We start from the raw sequence: 12,251 nt of genomic DNA on the forward strand, positions 1-12,251 counted from the left end.
TGGCCTCAGCTCTATAAAGAAGAGATATTTCCATGAAATGTTCAAAATCGCTTGATGTCTGAGAATTTTAATTTTTGCATTTGACAGGCAAGGACCACTGTGGTATTATTATGCCCTGTGTTGTTTTTTGGGGTTTTTTTTTAACACTTCAAGCAAATTCCAGGGATCTCTGGGAGGCAAACTTTGAACATCTCTCTGCAGTTCTTGAGGAAAACAATCTTCTGTAACTTTGAAGCCAAATAGGATTGTGAAAAGGAAGTTACAGTCAATTGAGAAATCTCAGTGGTGCATGAAGAGCAGAGGGTTCCCGTGGTGGGCCGCAGCAGGGCCTGCCCAGCAAGAAGTGCCCTTCCCAACTGCAGGGAGACCACACAGGCAGCGTGACGGGCCTGCCGGAGGCTGGCTGGCCTCGGACACCAGTGTGTGCCCAGAGGCTGGCTCAGAAAAGGCAAGTCTTTCCCCTCGTCCTCGCTATGGTTTGGCCATCGTCAAATGACTTCAGGTGGTTAAAGCAGGGAATATGGGCAAACCAAACCCAGGCTGAGACCCTGCCACCTCTTTCCTAATAGAGATGCTCTGGATGACGGCAGAAACAGAGTCAAGGCATATGACGGTTGGGGGAGGGTGGCCCCCGGAGACCCTGTCCCAGTCTGCCCTGCCTAGCTGCCTCCCGGGCCTGGCCCACCACGCTCTCCTGCCCTCCTGCCTCTCACACGCGTGGTGCCTGCTCAGGAGCTGGTGCTCTGGGCCCTTCCCTGAAGCCTCTTTCTCTACCCTTCCCCACCCCAAATGACCTCCTTCTGTCCCTAGTTGATGAAGTCCAAGCTCAGCTTAGCATCCCAGACCTTTTGCAGTCTGCACCCAAGATCACCTCCCCTTTCTCTACTACACAGCCCTACCCTGTGTTCACCCACTGGTCATCCAGCTGTTTCTGAGTCCGGCTCTTCCCCACCCCTGCTTTGGTTCATCCTCTTCTCATCTGCCCGGTGTCTCCTGCTTCGGCCTACGAGAGCATATCCATCCTCCCAGCCTCATTGCACGTCACCACCTCCACGGCATTCCTTCTGGTCTTCCAAGCCCCCAGTAGGCATCAGCGCCTCTACTGTGACTGGCCCCTGCCATTGCGTGTGACCTCTCTCTTCCCAGGCTCCAGCACAGTGCCTGGTACAGAGGATGGACTAGTGTGTATTAGTCGAATAAATGTTCTAAGAACAGGGACTGGTAATCTAATGCACACTGAGATGCTAATGACTCATGAGGTTTCACGTATGGTCTTTCCATGGGCTCTGCATCTCTCAGGTGGGGGGTGAGGTGGTATAGAACAGGAGGTGGTGGAAGACGTGGGAAGCCTAAGCCACAGAAGGTTCTCTGGCTATGGCTTCTGGGCAAGCCTGACTGACTGGGTCACTGATTGGGGTCACTGATTAGGGTTATCTCCCTGAGCACTGTGCGGGGGGACTAGGAGGCTGTGCTGTGCATGGGAAGCCCATGGCTGTGAACCTCTGCCTCTGTGTGACCATGAAGTGCATCCCTTGCCTCATCAAAGGGGGCAGGAGCTGATCACAGCTCCTTTCTATGTCCTGCTGAGTGGACCCTCGGCTGTGCCAGCTGAATCCAACCACAGCCATGCCCAAGCCCACACACTCGGGGGTCCTCCCACACTCCAGCCCCCTCGCTCAAGGTGGGTGAAAGCTGAACCCTCCGTGGCCACTATTGGCTTCCTGGAAAGCTGGCTTGGAGGCAGTTCTGACACGGGGATGGGCAGCTGGCGGCTCACCTGGCTCCTGTTCCCAGCACAGGCTACAGGTTTGCCACACACCTTGCCCACTGGCGTGTGTGAAGAAAGGCCCAGCAGGTTCCTGGACACCCTCAAAGGCTGCTGCTTCCCTCGAGTGGCTGAACAGAGCAGTTCTGTCCTTGAAGTCCTACTGGACTTCAGGCGCTGGCTGTGCAGAGGGAAGAAAAGGACTTGCACGAAAAGCACAAGGGGCAGGAGCACAGGGCAAGCTGGAGGGGCTGTGGCCTCCAGGTGTGGAGTGGGCTGAAGGGGCAGGGCACTTGCCCACATAGAAGGTCCAGCACCCAGCGCCACCCCCACGCTGCCTCCATGTGGGGAAGAGGCAAGGAGAAGAAAGGGCCCTGCGAGCACCGGGTGCAGGAGAGAGAGAGGACAGGAAAGCTCCAGGAGAAACGTCACAACATGCAAGAGCAGCCTGCTCCCTCTCCATAGCAGAGTTGCATTTGTTCCTTGATCTGGGGTGGGGTCGGTGGGGGCACAATACAGCCATGGTAGAAGAGTCCTCATGGTCCCCTAGAAACAGGTGGAAGCCAGCCTTTCCTCTCCATTCCTCCCCTTCACAGCACAGCCAACACAGACATTGTGGGGTCCTCCTACGTATCCCCCACAGGTCCCAACCTTGCACTGTGGTGCATGAACCCCAAGTACATGCTTGGCGGTCTCCCCACAGCCTCTCTTTGCTCCTCCTCATCTCTCACCACCTCTCAGGCACTTCCTCTGCTTTGCTGGCCGCTGCCACCTTCCTCTGCTCACCCCACCCACCGTGGCTCCTGCCTGCTGTGGGAGAAGAGCTCGTTCCTCAGCAGGGTGAGCCAGGCCCTCTGCATTTCACTCTGGCCTGAGGCTCCATTTTCCCTCCTATTCCCTCCAGACCTCACAGCCCAAGCCCCATCCCACAGACTTCTCCAATTCTGGAAACACTCTGCCCTCGCCTGACTTTCGTCCTTTGCACGAGCTGCTCTCTCCTTCTGGAATATCCTTCCCCTCTTCTGCCATGGGCAAGGGCTGCGTGATGGGGGGAGGTGTGGATATCCAATGAAGGAGTTTGGGCTAGATCCTGTTGACCAATGTAGTGGGTTGAATTATGTCCCCCCCCCAAAACTCACTGAAGCTTGAATTGTGTCCCCCAAGCATTATATATTAGAAACTTAGCCCCCACTGTGACTGTTAAGAGATTGAAGTGATTGGATTGTAGGACCATGCAGTAGTGGATGGATTAATAATGGTGGTCAGGGGTGTGGTCATGAGGGTTTTAAAAGAAGAGTGAATGAGTAGGTTACTCTCTGCTCTCTCTGCTCTGCCGTTTTCATGATGTGATACCTTGTGTCACCAAGACCCTCACCAGTTGTATTCCCTGGACTTTGGAGTTTTGAGCCTCTGCAATTGTAAGCAGTAAATTTCACTTTCTTGTAAGCCACCCAGTTTCAGGTATTTTGTTATAAGCAACAGAAACAGCTAATAATTTTCAAACATGTTCATGTAGCAAAGCTCCTGGAAGACACAAGCTCGTTGCAGAACTCCATGGACTATTGGTCCATTTAATTTCATTATGACAACTGGAACATGTTGATTAGATCAAAGACAGTCTTCTTTATACAGGACAGTCACAGTATGTGCATGCAGGCCTTGGCACATACGAAATGAAAGTAAAACACATTTCTAAGTTTTTCACATAATGTTCTCTCAATAATTTTCTAATCTGTTTAGATTAATAAATAATAGAATGTAGCTGTATCTCTTTACCTTGCTGAGCCCTGAGTTTCTTTTCCTGTAAGATAAAGATAACAACATCAACTTCAGAAGGTTTGAGTGGGTTAAAGCCACTGGAGCACATGGGAGGGACCCAGCACATGCCACAGGCCCTTCTACTCGACATGCGCTGGGACCCAGGGCTCCTGGCTGGGTCCCTGGTCTGTTTCTGTAGTACACATCCATTTATTTTTCCTGCCCAGCATCCACTTCCCTTCCTGATACACCTCAATATTTTCATGGGGAATTTTTCTTCCCCAGGGCAGAGGGCCAAGGGAGGTCAGTGCCAGCTGCCTGCTTCCCCCTGGGGCGACACTGCAGCTTTCTGGACGCTTCCAGGTGGGTTTTTCACAGAGCCAAGGTTGTTCCTAAAATTGTCACCCTTATAAGATTCTCAGATGAACTTTTTTACCTGTGTCTGAGAAAGCTGTGGTGTTTTCATTTTCACTGTGGTGATGGCTGAGACCCAGTAACTCCCATGGGTGTGTCTTTTATATCACCTTGACCTGCTAGGGAGATCCCGGAGGAAAGTGGAGGATTCTCATGGGTCATGGGAAGGCAGGCAGGTTAAAAGTCTAGAAGGTTTTGCAGAGAAGGACTTATTTTGGTTCCTGAGTGGCTGGGCTCTCTGATGTCACTCGGGGAGGGGTCCACTTCTGTCACCTATGTACAATGCTTCCCTAAGAGAAGTAAAGAACCACCTTACCTGCACAAGGAGCCAGCCCGTCAGAAGCCACATGCATAAAGTTCACGGCTGCAGTGCCTGGCCCTGGAGAAGGAGGTGCTGCAGCCACGAGAGGCGGAGAGAGAGCCAGGTGGCCCGGGAGCATTAGTGCCCACTTGGCTCGGGCCAGGTGTGTCTTCCTAGTTCTGGCACTGCTAGTTATGTCTCCGAGCCTCTCTTCTTATTGAGCAAGTGGGCGTGAGAGATGCATCTCAGGATTTTCATGGAGATTAAATGGGATAATGTGAAATAATGTATCAGAGGTTCCTGGGACATAATGGGCACCTGATAAATGTGGTCTTCCTCCCCCTGGGGGTAGAAGCACTTTCGTTGTATTTACTAAAACAGGGGACAGAAATCTCAGCAAGGACAAAGAACATTCCTGAAACGGATGGTAATGAGGGCAGGAAGCCCAGCACTAGAATAAGATGATTTTAATGATGATTTGACAATTTGAATGACACAGGACCCAAGATCAAGTCCCAGCACCTGGTCGAGTGTCCCTCCCCACCAGCCAGGGTCTCCCCGTCCCCACACTAATGCCTGTGCATGCGGGTGGCACACGTGGCGTACACACTGTGGGTGTGGATGGGTGGGTGTGTGGGGTTGGTGGTCAAAATAACTCACACTGGAAAATTTTTCCCTTAATTAGTTGTTTCTCTCGAACTTAACTGTCCAGCAATCAAAGTTTATCCACGGTGTGATGATGTTATTTTCATGTAATCTCTTTTTCTAAGAATCCCTAGTTTGTTTGTAGTAAAAACACTCAAAACCAGGAGGAAACTTCCACTCCCTGGTGCGGGGCCAAAGCAAGGTGGCCGCCCCCGATGGGGTCTGCCCAGGGAGAAGCGGGCCCTGGTGACAGTCCTGAGGCCAGGCCCAGGAGGAGGTGGCTGCCGGCTCCTTCCTCCATGCCTGTGCTCCGCCCTGCTCTTGGGAGGCCCGGCCTGCCCTCAGTCAGCCTTGGGCCTTCTCTCCGTATTTCCATCTCCCTTTCTGAAGACACAGGCCAGTCTCCCAGAGGAGGCAAGATGAGTTTCTAATGCAAAACAGAATTTGGTTGAACCGAGCTCAGAAGGGCTTTGCAGTGCCTGTCTATCATCAGGCAGGGGAAGGGCTCCCAGGGAGGAAACCAGAGGAGGTGCCAGGCTTGCTGGCCTGGAGGGGTCCCCTCGGGTCATCTGGGGAGGGAACAGTGTTGAATGAGGGAGGGCCTGCTGGAGGAGGGTTTGAAGGCTGGTGGCTGTTAACCCCTCATCCTGGCCCTCCCGCCCTCATCCCTGCTGCCTTTCATTCTTGAGGACTCCTGTCACCTGCTGAAACTGAGCGGAACGCCTGGTGGTCTCCAGCATGCCATCCTAAGTGGGTGCTGCTGTTCAGCCCCAGGACAGGCTGTGGGGACACAGGCAGCTGCCCTCACCCTGCTTGGGGTCCAGTCTTGGCCCAGGATCACAGGAGAGAAAAAGGCTGCGAGGAGAGACGCTATAGGAGGACAGAGATCCACTGCAGGTGACACGAAACCATGCACGAGACTTACCGTCCTACCAGCTTCCTTCGGCGTCCCCACGGACAGGGAAAGTTGCAGTGTCACCAGTGTGGTGGCTTCTTGCTAGTGGGAAAGCAGGAAGGGAGGCCCAGAGCTCAATTCTCTATCAAAACGGATGGGTTCAGCCCAAGCAATGAGAGAAAATTCAAGAACTGAGCTCCCCTGTGAGAGCTGGGAGCAGGGAGGAGACGGGAGACCCAGCTGGCGTTTTCTCTCCTCCTGTGCATTCTTGATTGGGTAAAGCAGGCTCCAGCCTGGGCTTCCCAGTTCTGCTGGGGGGTTGTCAGATGGCTGTGGGGAGAGACTGGGGAGACAGGATCCCCCGCCCTGCTGGCTCTCCGCGTGTAAGCAGGTTCCCTGCTGAATTGGGGAACACGCCTGGAGCTCAACAGTTTCCCCACACTGGAGGAGACACACTGAACCCAGGCTCAAGACCCTGCACACAACTGTAAGGGAACGGCCCGCTGGCTCTCCCCATGAAGGCCACACAGTGGCCCAGCTACGCCCTTTCCTGTGTAAATCTACAGACAACCCAGCCCCTTGAACTGGAGCTTGGAGGGGAAGAAAACACACCTCAGATAGTGTGGGAACAGGTGTCAGGGAGCTTTTGTCTATACTGTTTCTGAATGAATAGAAGATCTAGACAGCTGGCCATGCGAAGCTCAGGCAGGTTTCCAGAATGGCAGGGCTGCTATGCAAACACACTTCAGCAAAAGGGATAAAGATGAGCGGAAGGAAGGAAGGAAGGAAAGGAGGGAATGTAGCTTGTAAAAGGTAGAAGAAAAAGATATTCTGAAAGAAAAGGCACTCCAAGAAAAGGAAAGAAATTCCCATCAAGTGCATCTTGGATTTAGTGCTTATTGAGCACTTCCTATGTAGCAGGCCCTGCCCCATGCACTCCACCAGGTGTGACTTCATTTAATTCTCACAACAGCCCTGTTCACAGATGAGAAAACACATATACACGGTGATTAACTTGTCCAAGTGGCAGGCTCAGTACCCAAATCTATGCAATTTGGATCCAACTCATTATTTTTACTCCTAGTTTATACTGTCCCTTGTTATACAAATTAATCAGAGAAACTCTGGGTAAATGCATAAAAAAAATAATAATTTGTAATTTCACTACCCAGAGACAACCACTTCTAACGTTCTGTTATTCTTACTGGGAAGAAGACGGGAAAGGAGCTGTGGAGGGTTTACAGACACACAAACATAGATGCACACACATACACAGATACACAGACAGATACATACACATACGTAGATACACACACGGCTACATACACACACATATATACACCATGCATCGATAATACACACACAGACACACAAACATAGATGCACACACATACACAGATACACAGACAGATACATACACATACGTAGATACACACACGGCCACATACACACACATATATACACCATGCATCGATACATACATTCACACACAGAATACTTGTATGCTGGCACCAAGTCAAATGATTTAGAAACATACAATAATGAAAGTGAATATCTCTTCTCCCTCACCCCTAAATTTTTTCTCTTCAAACATCGTCAACAATTTTTTTTTTGTAATTTCTTTTAGAAAAATTTTAATACCAGCATATGCTATTTAGTATTTGTGTATGATTATATACGTGTGTATTTGCTTATTCTGGTTGTTGAATTTATAACTTTAAACAATTTGCTATTTCGTAAGATTCTACCTTCAACAGTATCTAGTTATTCTCTTAACTCCATATTAAGGAAGAGGAGATTAATCTTTTCTACTCATTCTTATCTTTCCTTCTCTGCTTCCCAATTACCATTTTATTGTTATTTTTATATTGTCAAAATTGATACTTTTTAATTTCCCACAATTCTTTAGACTTAGTTTTCTATTTAGTAAGATTCAATGCCCTGCCCCCCAAGAACCCTTAGTAGTGTATTTTTTTTCTTTTTCTTCTTTCATGTTTGTTTTTTCCAGGCCAAGAAGTTCTGGTGCTTTCTTCCCAGCCATGTGTGCAGCGATGAGAGGATTGCCATGGAAACGGCCACGCGGACGGCTGCTGCAGTGGAAGAGAAGACCAGGCCCCTGTCTGCAGGGACAGGAAATGGGTCAGCCACGCAGGGCTATGATCTGAGGACAAGGCGGACACCAGCAAATCAGACACACCGATCTTTCGTCAAATCATGGCTCCTTCGGTTATAACCAGTAACAGGAAAAATGCTCACAATGACAATGATGTGGACTTCATCAACAGCAGGGATCAAAGCAGGGGAGAAAGAAGCGGAAGTGGGTGTGAGTGGCAGCAGTGGCCTCTGGAGTTTCAGTACGATGCACACCCGGAAGAACGCCAATGACAGAAAGAAACAAACAGAAAGCAGGCGACGGTGCTGGTGCCTGTCCTGCGGTTCAGCCCAGCCTCCTCTCTGTCCTCCGCATCTCCTTCCTGGTTATGCACAGAGCAGAAATGATTCTCATAGTGAGCAAAAGAAGTGTTCACCATCAGAGGGGGGAAGGCACCGGCTACCACTTTTATACAATTACACTAACTTCGCTCTTCAAATGAATAGACAGTGACTTACAGATTTTACTATGTGGCCACTGGCTTAAAATATGCTGACTTTGTTTTCTCATCCAGTTTTTTTGTGGAAAAGGGGCTTGTAAGTTAAGTAGGTTCCTGCTCCCCTAGAATCATACTGAATGTGGCTAACAGTACAGACACTGACCTGCAGTTAGCCGTGCATTTGTAATTTCATTACTCTATATGTCACCTCCTGATTCTCTGAATTCCATCACTGAGCAAGTTTCATTGTTGTTATTGTTTTTATTTTTAAAAAAATACTTGTTCTAAATTCCCTGACTTTTTATGCACTTTAGAATGCCTTTTTATTGCCTTCATAATTTAATACAACTTGGCTATCTATGCTACTTTTGGAATATATTTATTTTTGCCCACACTTAGTGGAAATAGCTTTATTGTCTTAGAACAGTTACTGTGGCTGTAGGAATGCAGCATACATGACTTATCTATCTTGTTTCTTGGCCTGAAATACTCTATATTTATCCTTTTTTAAAAAAATATTTTTCCAATTTATTACAAGGGATATTATTACAAAGAATACAGATGAAGAGATGTATAGGGCGAGGTATGGGGTAAGGGGTGCGGACCTTCCATACCCTCCCCAGGCGGGCCCCCCTCCAGGAGTCTCCAAGCCTTCAGCTATCTGGAAGCTCTGCATTTACCCTGTATATTCAATTTTTTAACCAAGCTCCATCTAGAATTGCATTTATTTTGTCTCTTACACGATATATGCTTTTTAACATAAAGATTAAGATTTTCTTTTAATTCAGGATTTTTAAAAATTTTACATCTTCAAGTGTTTATATTTTTGTTCCTAATTACTTCCATGTTGTATTGTCTTTATCCATTATCTTCTCCCTCATATCTCTGACTACTTTCATGTAGGCCTTTTTTACATGTCAATAGCATTTCTTTTAGCTGTATGCCCTGTAAAATTCTGATTACTACTCTCAGAAACACTCAGAGAAGATATTATGATATTGCACTTACAAAACATAAAAAAAAACCTTCTATGAAAAACTTCTCTGCTTGCTATCAGAAAACATGATAGCATATGCAGAAGTTAAAATAGTATTTCCTCCAAACTTCAAAATGTAGCATAAGGCCTAGAAGAAAATGTAGAAAAAATCTCCTACTACATGGAACAATGATATAAGAAAAATACAAACATGTTAGCAAAAAGGGCAGAAGACTGGAGAATGAGGTGCAGAGGAAAGGATATCAGTCTAAGAGAAGTTCCAAAAAGCCAGGACAGAGAAAACGGAAAAGAGGCAATAGTTAAGGAAATACTAGAGTGGCGTGCTCCCAAGGGCTAATGCAACACACAGTTCTTCAGACTGAAAGGGGTTTCTGGCTGGTTAGCAGGAAAGATGGGAAAGAGTGTGGAGAAAATCTTTATAGTTTCCAGAGAGAACAAATAAAACAATTATAAGGAAGAAAATTCGAATTGGTATCAGACTTCTCGCCAGCATCAGTAAACTGGAATTAAATGCAGAAAGGTCTTCATTGTTTTAAGGGAAAACTACTTAAAAATCTACTTACAAATCTGTCAATTGTGTATGAGAGTGAAAGGCAGATATTTTCAATATTACAAGGACTCAGTAAATTCACCACCTATGCACCCTACCGAAAACAAAAAACCACCAAATTTTATAAGAGCGTATTCAGAAAAAAGAATTAAGAAAACATAACCATACATTCTAAGAAACAGTGAAGTAAATCCAGGAGTGTAATGAGCAGAAATCTTTAAATGACAGCTGAGCCACAGGCCCCCAAAACATTAATGCACTTGAAAAAATATGATTAAAATCTCAAATATCTTATGAATAATGTTTAGAAGGCAAGTGATCCCTCTGCCATCAAGAAAAATGAAAGGCAATCAAATTTTTCAGACAGAACAAAATGCTCTAAAAGAAACTTCTCTGCTTGCTATCAGAGTCCTGGTATAAATATGAGACAAGTTAAAACTTGGCATAATGTTAAACAACTAATAGCATTTTAAAAAGGGGAATCTGTTCGGCTTTAAACCTTGAAATGGTCTCAGGAGAACAGCAAACATGCAGTGACCTAGGAAATACTCTTGTCTTTATGCAGATATTTCTCTAATAAAAATATCTGGCTGAACTATAGGAAATTGCTGTGATTTTTGTAGGTAAAAGAGGTTGAATATTAGGAGGTTCGTACGATTCAAGGGAATACATAATCGCACTATCAAAATGCTATTTATTAGTTTTGATTTTCAGAATCAACATATAAACAAGTAATGAAAGACGTAATTGTAGTCACAGAGCAAGAAATAGATGATAAGAGCTTAGAAAATATAAAAGCTGTGGTATGTCCAGGAGATGGAACAGTGCAGAGAGGCAGAAAGAAGCCCAGGGCACAAAACTACCTCTCTTTATTGAGAAACACAAGATCCTGATTGTGTTTCACGGATCAGGAAACAGAAGCTATTACAAGATAAAACAAGTATGTAGATATGCTAATATTGAGACTAAGATTTACACTATAAGAAAAAGGAGATTTGAGTATAAACTCAAGTGAAGAAAAAATCCTATTCCATTAAACTTAGATTGGAAATGTCACTGTCATTTGTGATTTGGTGTATCTCCACCTGCCATTTATCCATCCCTCCTTTCTTGCTCTGTCTGCTCAAAGGGCAACATGCCATGACAATGAGCAACCCAGGGAACCAGATCTTGGTTTCTAAACACTATTCTGCTAAAATGAAACAGGAGAAGTGGCTGAAAATATGTCTGGAATAGGAAAGTCATAAGATGAACCTGGAGCACCTTGTTGTGTCAGAAAGAGGGTCCCATTGACCATATTTTGGACAATTGAAGTACAAGAACATATTGCAAAAACAGATCTATGAATCTATACTAATATAAAAGAGATTGCTTATGTCTACAAAAATGGACAAGAATAGCAGCTGTATGCAATTGTCTCAAGCTGCAAGTAATGCCAATGTCATTAACAGCAGATGGATAAGTAGTTCTGGCATAGTCATGTAATGTATGAGTACCGTAAGGCCTTGCCTCCTCCCATGTGTAGCCCCTCTCAGCACCAGGGAGGAGTCGCGTCCCCCCCACCCCCACCCAAACAGTCCTACCTTGGCCGGGGCTGGTTCCCTCCTCTCCTGCTGAGCTCTCTGGGACACCCTGGTGAGTGGAGCTCTGCCCTCCTCCAGCACCAGCAGACCAGGCAGAATTTCACAGACTCTACATACCAACCAGGGCTGTGGTTCTTAACTTTTGCCCTATGTTAGAATCACACTAATGCCCAGGCCTCACCCCCAAGACTCTGATTCAACTTTAAAAAATTGGCCTAACTGAGTTGAAGTTTCAGCCAGAATGAACTAGAAAAAGACTGACAAAGTCTGAGATAAAGAGAGTTCGATTTATACAGTCCCAATAGACAATGTAACTCTAACATAACACTACTTAGTGCTGGGGACATTGGAGAAGAAATAGTAACCAGGGCCAAAATACCTTTGGCCAATTTCAGCTAAACTTTCCACAACGACAAACATTTGTTAATGTCACATGTTCAGTGACGATATCACTGGACAGTCAGTGTTTATTGAGTGCTTGAGATGTGTCAGCCACTGTAAATATTTTACATGTGTTTGCTTCTCATGTCAAATCCTGTTCCACATGAAGCCACCCTCAGTAATAACTAACATTTGTACTTGGTCGAATCATATGAAATCGTTGCCATTTGAGCTATTTTTGTCCTACAAAATGGCATTTTCACACGGCTCAGTGAGATATCACGTTGCATGGTCAGTGCGCAGAGGCTCAGGGAACCTGGAAAGAGGCCCCTGTGGTCAGAGGGTGTGAACCCAGCCTGCAGCTCCAGAGC

At 46.5% G+C, this 12,251-nt stretch overlaps 1 long non-coding RNA gene across 1 annotated transcript; it reads right to left on the reverse strand.

Annotated features, from left to right (window-relative positions):
* Positions 1-4,798: 4,798 nt before the first annotated feature.
* On the reverse strand, positions 4,799-11,751 carry LOC134371214 (uncharacterized). The gene is made up of 3 exons (XR_010022705.1): positions 11,500-11,751; positions 5,809-5,880; positions 4,799-5,310 (listed from the first exon to the last, which is right to left on the reverse strand). It is a non-coding gene; the product is annotated as an uncharacterized LOC134371214 (long non-coding RNA).
* Between the last annotated feature and the right edge of the window lie 500 nt (positions 11,752-12,251).

Source organism: Cynocephalus volans, chromosome 2 (genome assembly GCF_027409185.1).
Source record: "Cynocephalus volans isolate mCynVol1 chromosome 2, mCynVol1.pri, whole genome shotgun sequence".
Lineage (NCBI taxonomy): Eukaryota > Metazoa > Chordata > Mammalia > Dermoptera > Cynocephalidae > Cynocephalus > Cynocephalus volans.